This window comes from Pinus tabuliformis, chromosome 6, assembly GCF_031772625.1.
Source record: "Pinus tabuliformis cultivar Carrire ecotype Pingquan chromosome 6, CPIR1, whole genome shotgun sequence".
Classification (NCBI taxonomy): Eukaryota; Viridiplantae; Streptophyta; class Pinopsida; order Pinales; family Pinaceae; genus Pinus; species Pinus tabuliformis.
The window spans coordinates 1878403641-1878412666 of NC_142292.1; the positions used below are offsets into that span (position 1 = coordinate 1878403641).

Genomic DNA, 9026 nt, shown 5'->3' on the forward strand with positions numbered 1-9026 from the left:
TGGTCAATAGGTCACCTTCATCAGCATTGGAGGATAAGCCTCCACAAGAGGTATGGACTGGTAAGAAACCTCTCTTTCACATCTGAGGGTATTTGGATGTGATGCATATATACATGTTCCAAGGAGAAATGAACCAAGTTGGATAGTAAATCTGAAAAGTGCATCTTTATTGGGTATAAGGATGGTTTAAAGGGTTATAAGCTTTGGAACCCAGTCACACGGAATGTTGTGTACAATCGAGATGTAGTGGTCAGAAAGGTAAAAGATGTTATTAAATATGAAGTCCAACCAAAGACACTTGAGAAGATAGAGTTTGAGCTTAAGGAGGAAGAATCATACTCTACAGCGGAGGAGGAATCAGAAGATGAAGAGCCACAAACTCTAGGTGTGAGAAGATCAGTTCGAGAAAGACGGAAAATAGAAAGGTATAGTCCATCTGCTTTTTGTTCAAATTTTTCTTTATCTATTACTAAAAATGATCCCATAAATTCGAATGAAGCAGTAGATTCAGAGGATGGCAAACTCTGGAAAGAGGCCATGGTTGATGAAATGGCATCTTGACACAAAAATGAGGCTTGGGATCTGGTGGAGTTGCTGGCTGGAAGGAAACCCACTGGCAGCAAATGGGTGTTCAAGAGGAAGACAAATGAGGAAGGAAAGGTGGAGAACTACAAAGCTCAGTTGGTAGCAAAAGGTTATTCCTAGGTTTCGGGAATTGATTTTGGTGATATTTTTTCTCCTGTTGCCAAGGTAACTTCTATTAGATTACTTTTATCTATTGTTGTTGCTTTTGATTTTGAGGTAGAATAGATGGATGTGAAGACAACATTTCTTCGCGGGGATATGGAAGAGGAAATATACATGAAGCAACTTGAAGGCTTTGCAGTGAAGGGTAAGAAATCACTGGTATGCAATTTAAAGAAGTCTCTGTATGGGTTAAAAGAGTCACCAAGGACGTGGTATCAGAAATTTGAAACATTTATATGGGGACTTGGCTTCGCCAGAAGCAAAGAAAATCATTGTGTGTATTTTAAATTAATTGGTGACTGTGTTATTTATCTGGTCTTGTATGTTGATGATATGTTGCTGGTTGGAAGTGAAAAAGAAATTATCTAGGATTTGAAGACCCAATTTTCCTCCAAATTCGGCATGAAATATCTTGGTGCTACAAGCTATATTTGGGCATGGAAATTAAAAGAGATCGGACAAAGAGGAAGCTCTGGTTAACACAGAGGAAGTATGTCGAGACAATACTACAGAGGTTTAATATGCAAGATAGTAAACCGGTGAAGGTTTCTATTCCTGTATGCGTGAGGTTATCTGCTGAACACTGTCCCAAGACACAAAAGGAGGAAGAGGGCATGTCCTGTGTTCCATATGCAAGTGTAGTCGATAGCCTGATGTACGCAATAGTTTTTACTAGACTAGACATTGCACATGTAGTGGGAGTATTGAGAAGGTTTATGTCAAAACTAGGGAAGGAGCACTGGACAACAATGAAGTGGGTTTTCAGGTATTTGCGTGGCACTAGTGATTATGGTTTGTGCTACCAAGGAAGATCAAGATTGGACAGAATGTTGGATATCCATGGCTTTGTTGATGCATACTGGGCTAGAGATCTGGATCATCGAAGATCTACAAGTGGGTATGTGTTTAACCTATTTGGAGGTGCAGTCAGTTGGATGAGTAAGAAACAATCTGTAGTGGCACGATCAACTCCAGAGGCAGAATACATGGCAGCCACTCATGCAAGTAAGGAAACAGTTTGGTTGCAGAGATTGTGTTCAAGTATGGGGTTAGTACAAGGAGCTATAAGGATAGGCTGTGATAGCCAAAGTGCAATGTTCTCAGAAAAGAACCCCACATATCATTCAAATACAAAGAAAATTGATGTTCAGTATCACTTTTTGAGGGATATTATAGAAGACAAAAAGGTGTTGCTGGTAAAGGTGGACACTTTGAAGAATACTATAGATGTATTGACAAAATCTGTGAGCTCTGAGAAGTTAGCTTGGTGTAGAGAGACAATGGGCATTTGAGGGCTGGAAAAATGACTAAGCTATTTTTTGGCCCCCTGTGGAAAGAAAGAAACAAGTGGGAGAATGTTGGGTTGTGTTATATTCTTTCCACAACTAGCGGCGTAGTTAATTGGCGGGTTCGAGGGGGGGCGAAGCCCCCTTTGTTGAGCCTATTGTGTAGCTTGGGGAAGGGGGGGGCAGGGGGTTTTTGGTCCATGGTATTAGACGCAATGATTTTTGGTCCATGGTATTGGATGCTTTAGCATGTATAAATATGTATTATAACATTGAAAGGAACATATTGAAAAATCAAGTTGGTAGTCCCGGTTTTGGGATCCAGTGGGAAAATCTCTGTGTATATGTGTTTTATGTGTTTTGCTCTCACATTGTTTATTTTTCTATGTTTTAGAATTCATATGTAGGTAATTTCTATATAGGGTTAAAACCTACAATACTGACTATGTGCAGACTAGAAAATGGACTTCGATGAAGTGTGGGTTTGTGGATGACACATAACCATGACAAATGAAGATCCGAGGATAGAGATACCTTGTAATGCTTGTCACAAACTATGATACTGACACTATGTAGCCTAGATAATGGACTTCGATGAAGTGTGGATTTGGGGATGGCATATAACCATGAAAAACGAAGATTCGATGATAGAGTAAGCCTATAATGGTTGAGGCTAACTGTGATACTAACAGTCTGCGGCGTAGCAAATGGACTTCGATGACAAGGATTTTGTGCAGTTGAACCATAACAAAGATGTTGATTGTTGATGAAGTAGCAGGTGCCTACATAGCCTAGGGTGGGAGGGCATGTATCCAAAGAACCCAATCTAGATGTTGTTATGCTAAAACTGATGAATGGGAAGTATGTGCCTAAAGTAGGGTGGGAGGTCACGTACCCAAACAGAACATACTGCCAGTGCTGCCCCTAATTTAAAAATGGACATACCGAACCTATTTTTGGAAACAAAATGACCATTTTTCATCTTTCCATGTGTTTGAAATCCTTATCTAGACACTGAGGAAACTCAGATTCGCATTGCAACTATTCTGCCCTCACAAAAGTTATGAAAAAATAGCTAAATTTAAATCAGCGATATCTCCCTCATCTGAACTCTGATTCAACCAATTTTTTTTTTAAATTTGGTGAATTTTCAGAGGAGCTCAGATCTATAATAAATATTTTGAAATTATACATAAAAACTACAAAATTTTATATGAGAGCTGCCTTCCACGAATTCTCGTCAGAAAAAATTCTGCAATATAGCTGATTTTAAATCAACGATATATTCCTCATCTGCACACCGATTCAGCCGTTTTGTTTTTGAATTTGTGTATTTTCTCGCAAGGAGTCCAGATATATTATTTATTTGTTTTGAATTTTCACCAAAAGGTTCATAAATGATCTTGAAATTCGCCCCCAAAAAAATCCTCAAAAAAATAATCTTCCTATTTTTCCCAAGAAAGTGCGTTGCGGAGGTTGTAGCACGTGTCAGATGTTTATTGAATATTTCTACAAAAATTTGAAATTTAAATATGCATCAAACCCTCATTCCCATGGCATCGTAACCTAGCTCTGATACCATTGATCCGAATATTGGGGAGGCCCCCAAGATCTGAAAAATTGAAATTTTAGAAAGAAAGAGGAGAACACACAATAAAAAATGGTAAAGGCTACATTGTGGTGGACAATATTTCCTTTTAAAAAATGTGACTTGTTACTTATGTCCTTTTTTGGTTACAATATGACAGGTAAATTCCAAGGGCGAATGAATACCATGGGTTGATGTCACAAACAATAACACTGGAAAATACCATGGGTGGATGCCACTTACAAGACCATGGGTAAATTCCATGGGTGGATGAATACCACTGGTAGATGTCGTTTTTCATTCGGATCATTGTAACTATGTTCAGAGGCATGTAGCCGCGACATCTCTTCTCAAGGATAAGCTACTATCGCCCAAGCTAGTCTTATTTCCATTATGTTTGTAAGCATATTTTAGTATTTGATATTAATTAAATGAAGTGTTATTTCTACTGCATCTCTATATTTATGGTTATATCTATAATTTATGGCGTTAGTGTTTAAATCCGGATCAGATAGGCACCTAGTGATAACTTGACTTCAAGTCAATCTTGCTAAAATATTTGTTCCCCTTGAGTTGGTCCATAAGGTCATCAATCCACGGGATTGGGTACCTATTCCTGACAGTGATCTTGTTTATTGCCAAATAGTCAATGCAGAGTCTCTAGGTGCCATCCTTCTTTTGTACCAATACAATCAAGCGCCCACAGGGTGATGATATTCACATGATGTGCCCTTTTTGCAATAGTTCCCGAATCTTCCTCTTGATCTCATCATTCTCCAAAATAGACCATCGATAGATCAGTCCATTCGGCAGCGGCGTGCCCGGGGTCAGATCGATGGAGTGCTTGACTTGACAGTGCAAATGTACCCCTGTAGGTGAGGATAAAATATCCCTGTACCCTACACGACCTTGTCCATCTGTTGTTGTTGTGTAGAGGATCCCTGCTTGCAAGCTATGGCAACAACCTTCTTCTTACTCTGAGGGTGAATCATAAGGAAAAAAACAAAATCCTACTCTGGGAAATGATCTTACTACATTTCTTTGCAGTGTTCAAAGAGATGATAATAGACAGGGCTACCTTTGGTATCCTGTACAACTTATTGGCAAAAGTAATAATCACAGAGCGAGGTCTAGACTCATATACTTCAAGAGGAGAAACATCACAAATTACCTCATCTGTGAAGGCCTTGATGCATTAGGGAAGGGGATGCTATTGGCTAACGCAGAGATCTCATCCTTGGTGAAGCCACCCGATTGTGTACGATTGTAGATGTGTTGTAGTCTTTAGGCCTAGTCGCTTCATGATTCAGAGTTGGAGCATGCATCTAATTTGGAGGCCTTTAGCTCAGGCACGAATGACTACTTGGACCAACACTCAATTGTGTTGGGAGTGGAGCACTTATGGAACTCACCCATTTTCCCGTGTCCTTCTTTGTCTTCGTGGTGTTATTCTTTTCTTACGGCTTCGGTAGGCTTTCTTAGGTAGCCCTGCCTTCTCTATGTCCTTTCCCTTATGATTTGGGAGCAACGTTTCCTTGCTTTAGGTTCATAGATCCAAAGTCTCGCTTCTTCTATTTAAACTTTTGCTCAATCTTAACAGTGCATCGGTATGTTGTGCTGAGTGAGGAAATATCCAGGAACTCCATCTCATCCTGGATGTACTTGTGTAGACAATTGTGATACTTGAGTACCAAATTCCACTCAATATCCTTGATACCCAGCTTTGTGCGAAGGGTATGGAAATTATTTGTGAACTTCGACACATCTTGGTCCCTTCCCTATCATAGTGTGGTCCACTTTCTGTATTTATCTTCATAGCTCCAATGATGGCGTCTAGGAAACAATTCCAAGTGGGTGCAACTAAAAATAATGAGGGTTCACTCTCATATTTTTGTTCACAGTACTTTTCCCACCAGTCCTTAATGTGTGGGGTGGCTTTGAGAAGTGAAAAAGTAAGTTTTTCATGATTGGAAAAGTCATGAACCAAAAAATATCCTTCCAACAGATTTAACCATTTATCTACAACATTGGCATCTATCAGGCCCTTAAATATGGGAGTGTCGAACTTAACTTGTATCTTAAAAGGAGTGACACCTCCAGAGTGGCTGCTGGATGGAGATGTGTTGCTTGTGGGTAGTCATCAAAGGATATGGGCAAAGTTATCTATCGTCGCGTTCCTTTGTTTCTCGAGGGCTTCCTTGAGCAACATCTTGAAATGATCCCATACCCCCTCTCCTTTATTTTCTTCCACCATGGGAGGTTTTCAGGGTTTGTGAGGTTGATCTTGCAGTGGTTCAAACATATTGAGCCCTAACTCCTTATACCCTAACCTCGCTTGCGACATGCACATAAAAACAGAGAAAGAGTAGACTGCTCTAATACCACTGATCTAAACTTAAACAGGAATGCAACAAATTATCAATATAATCATAAGTACAAAGACGCAACAAAAAAACACTTCATTTCATTAATAGAAAAATACTGAACTATGCTTACAAACAAAATGGAAATAAGAGAGCTCGGGCGATGGTAGCTTATCTTTAAGAAGAGATGTGGCGACTACATGCCCCTGAACCCCAAGAGATGTAATACCAAGAGTTTGTGGGCCTTATTAGGGTTATTTGGGCAATGAACTTCACAGGGTCATATCCTTATCATATTATCTTTGTTTGGTGTGTTTGATACCTTGTTAGAAATGTCTCTTTGAGTACTACAGGTTTCGCCACATGCCCTTGCCTATGGCTACAGGACTACAATGGGCCTTAAAAAACACTATTTAGGGGGTCAAAACTGCTATGGAAGTTCAGGACCTGAAAAACTACTAAAAATAGTAAATGCTAAAATATATAACGAAACATATGAAACTAACTGGAGGGTCTATGTGGAATAGGCGAGTGGCCAACAATATCCACCTGGATCAAATGCCCCACATGGCCCTAAATTTAGCTTTATTTTGTGTGCATCCTCTCTTCTATCATTGTACAAGGATTTTTTTTATGGGAATAAGCTATCAATACGTCCAATGTCAAGTATAAGAGAAAGTGACGATTACATGTTAGTGAAAACATCATGGATGATTCTTGACTCCATTTTCCTAATATTAGATATTTCATACTTTCTCGTCTCTTTCATGTCAAGTGTTTGAATTCATTTAGAATTATTGACATTAATGCATCCAAATGATGCAAGGACAAAAAACTTATGAATTTACTTATATTCACGCATGAGTTCTTGTTGGAGTGTGTTAATATGAGGTCATTAGACTATGTACTTGTAGTTTTGATAAATAGAAATCTTGACATTCTCCAAGTGCTCCCTAGTTCTTTTCATTTCGATATGAATGTTTTTGAAGTCAACAAGCTTTGAGCTATACTTTCCTTGTTAACTTTCTCTTATTCGTTCTCTCCAATTAGATGAAAGCTACTTGTAAATTTTGAATTAAAAGAAGTATTTAATTTTCTATTTTTGAAGTTATAAATTTCACATCTACAAGTATTCCTTGCAGATTTTTAAAGATTGTTTGCTATTAGAGCTTAAAATTGCATATTTTCAAAGAACGCTTCAAGTTTCAGTATCTTCTCTCTCTTTATTGTTTATACTAATGGTCCAAGCTCTTCCTTCTTTTATATTGATAGACATGTCTTATTAGGGACACCATTGGTCATGGGTTGATGAACTTGAAACTCCTTGCGCCAAATGCAAAGGAAACAAATAATATTTTCTTAATAGCTCATAACAAAGCTTTAGAACCATTAGTTATCAAGCATCTAAATATATATTGTTTTAGTATAGAATCTAGGAATCACAATAAAGTTAGACAAGCTATTCTTGTATAGCTATGGACAAAGTACATTAAAAACATTATTTCTTCTATCGAACTATTGTTTAATTAAACATTGTCGAGCATGGTTCCTATTCACATTTTTATGTGTGCATAAAGTTAATCCATAGCTACTAGAGCCCTTTCTAGTGCCTTATCTAAGGCGTTAAGGCCCATTCTATGACAATTGTTATATTATTAGCTAGGATTCTTGGATTTGAGTAATAGTTCCTCTTCAATGTTCATGGATTTTATTGGTGGATTAATTCCTTTTTTCCTAGTAAAATACCATTGTTTCCATTCTAAATTGAATTTTCATCTATAATTTCATTAAAAAGTTCTTTTTTTTCCAATAGAGGAGTGCTTTTTGGTGAATATACCACATATCCCATACATCATTAATATAATGTACATTACAAGCAATAGAAGTTGTTATAATGAACGAACTGTGTTTACTAGTAGAATTGTATCATTGATTACGATTATCTAACATAAGATAATTTCCATTTCTATTAGAGTCCTAACAAGAGCTAAGAGGTTATTTGGAACAAGGTTCATGACTCATTCACTGAATGTCTAAGTCTACAAATATTGATTTACTCAATGAAAGTGGGCATCAGGTTAACTCCTCTTCTTTTAATTTTAGCTAAAATGTCAGAACTGGTTATGTGTTTCGTTCTATAATCTTATATGTACTCTTGTTGTTATAGCATGTGATAAATTTTGTTCAATGAAGCAAGTACTATGGAGCTAAAGCAAACATAAACTTTTGGGATCCTAAAATTTAGCTTTCAAATGAGTTCTTGTCTCAGTTTGGTGATTTTGGTAGGTTCATCTGAAGCAATTGCAAAAAGGAAATCCCAACGCCATTCTAATGTAATTCCTTTCCTGGATGGTTTTAGAAGTGAATTGAGATCTATGTGGGAACAATAACACTAGGATCATCACGTATTGGATTGTAAGCTCTTCTACAACATGCCCCTTATAGCTTCAATTTATTTTCGATTGTGCTTGGGTGGGGGAGGGCACTTTGAGATTTCAAAGAAGTTTGGTTAGTTAAAAACAATTACTTTGACAAAAGAGTTACATTAATGGTCCAACTGTTGCTTATTGTATAGAGTGATGCTTATCAAGCTACTGGATGCTACAACTTTCTCTTCTCAGGATCATATTCTTGACAGTTTATTGACATACATAATTTGTTTTGAACTTGCAGGATCCAAAAGAAGGGAAATGGTGGATCCAATTTCGAAATCACAATGTCTTAGGATACTGGCCAACACCTTTATTTTCCTACTTAGCAGACAATGCCAACATGATTGAATTGGGGTGGTGAATTTGCTAACTCTGATCTAGATGGGGAACACACCTCCACTCAAATGGGAAGTTGTCATTTCCCAAATGGAGGATTCGAAAATCTAGTTACTTCTAGAATATCCAGGTAGTTGATGGATCAAATAATCTGAGAGCTCCAAAACAATTAGGTACATACACCGAGGCATCCAACTACTATGATGTTCGGAAATGCTACAACAATGCTTGGGGTAGCTACTTCTTCCCCTTGTGGCAAGTTCATTTGGGGTAG

The 9026-nt window shown here is 37.8% G+C and overlaps 1 pseudogene; it reads left to right on the forward strand.

Moving 5' to 3' along the window:
• Positions 1-8013: 8013 nt before the first annotated feature.
• Positions 8014-9026, forward strand: LOC149266669 (protein neprosin-like; annotated as a pseudogene).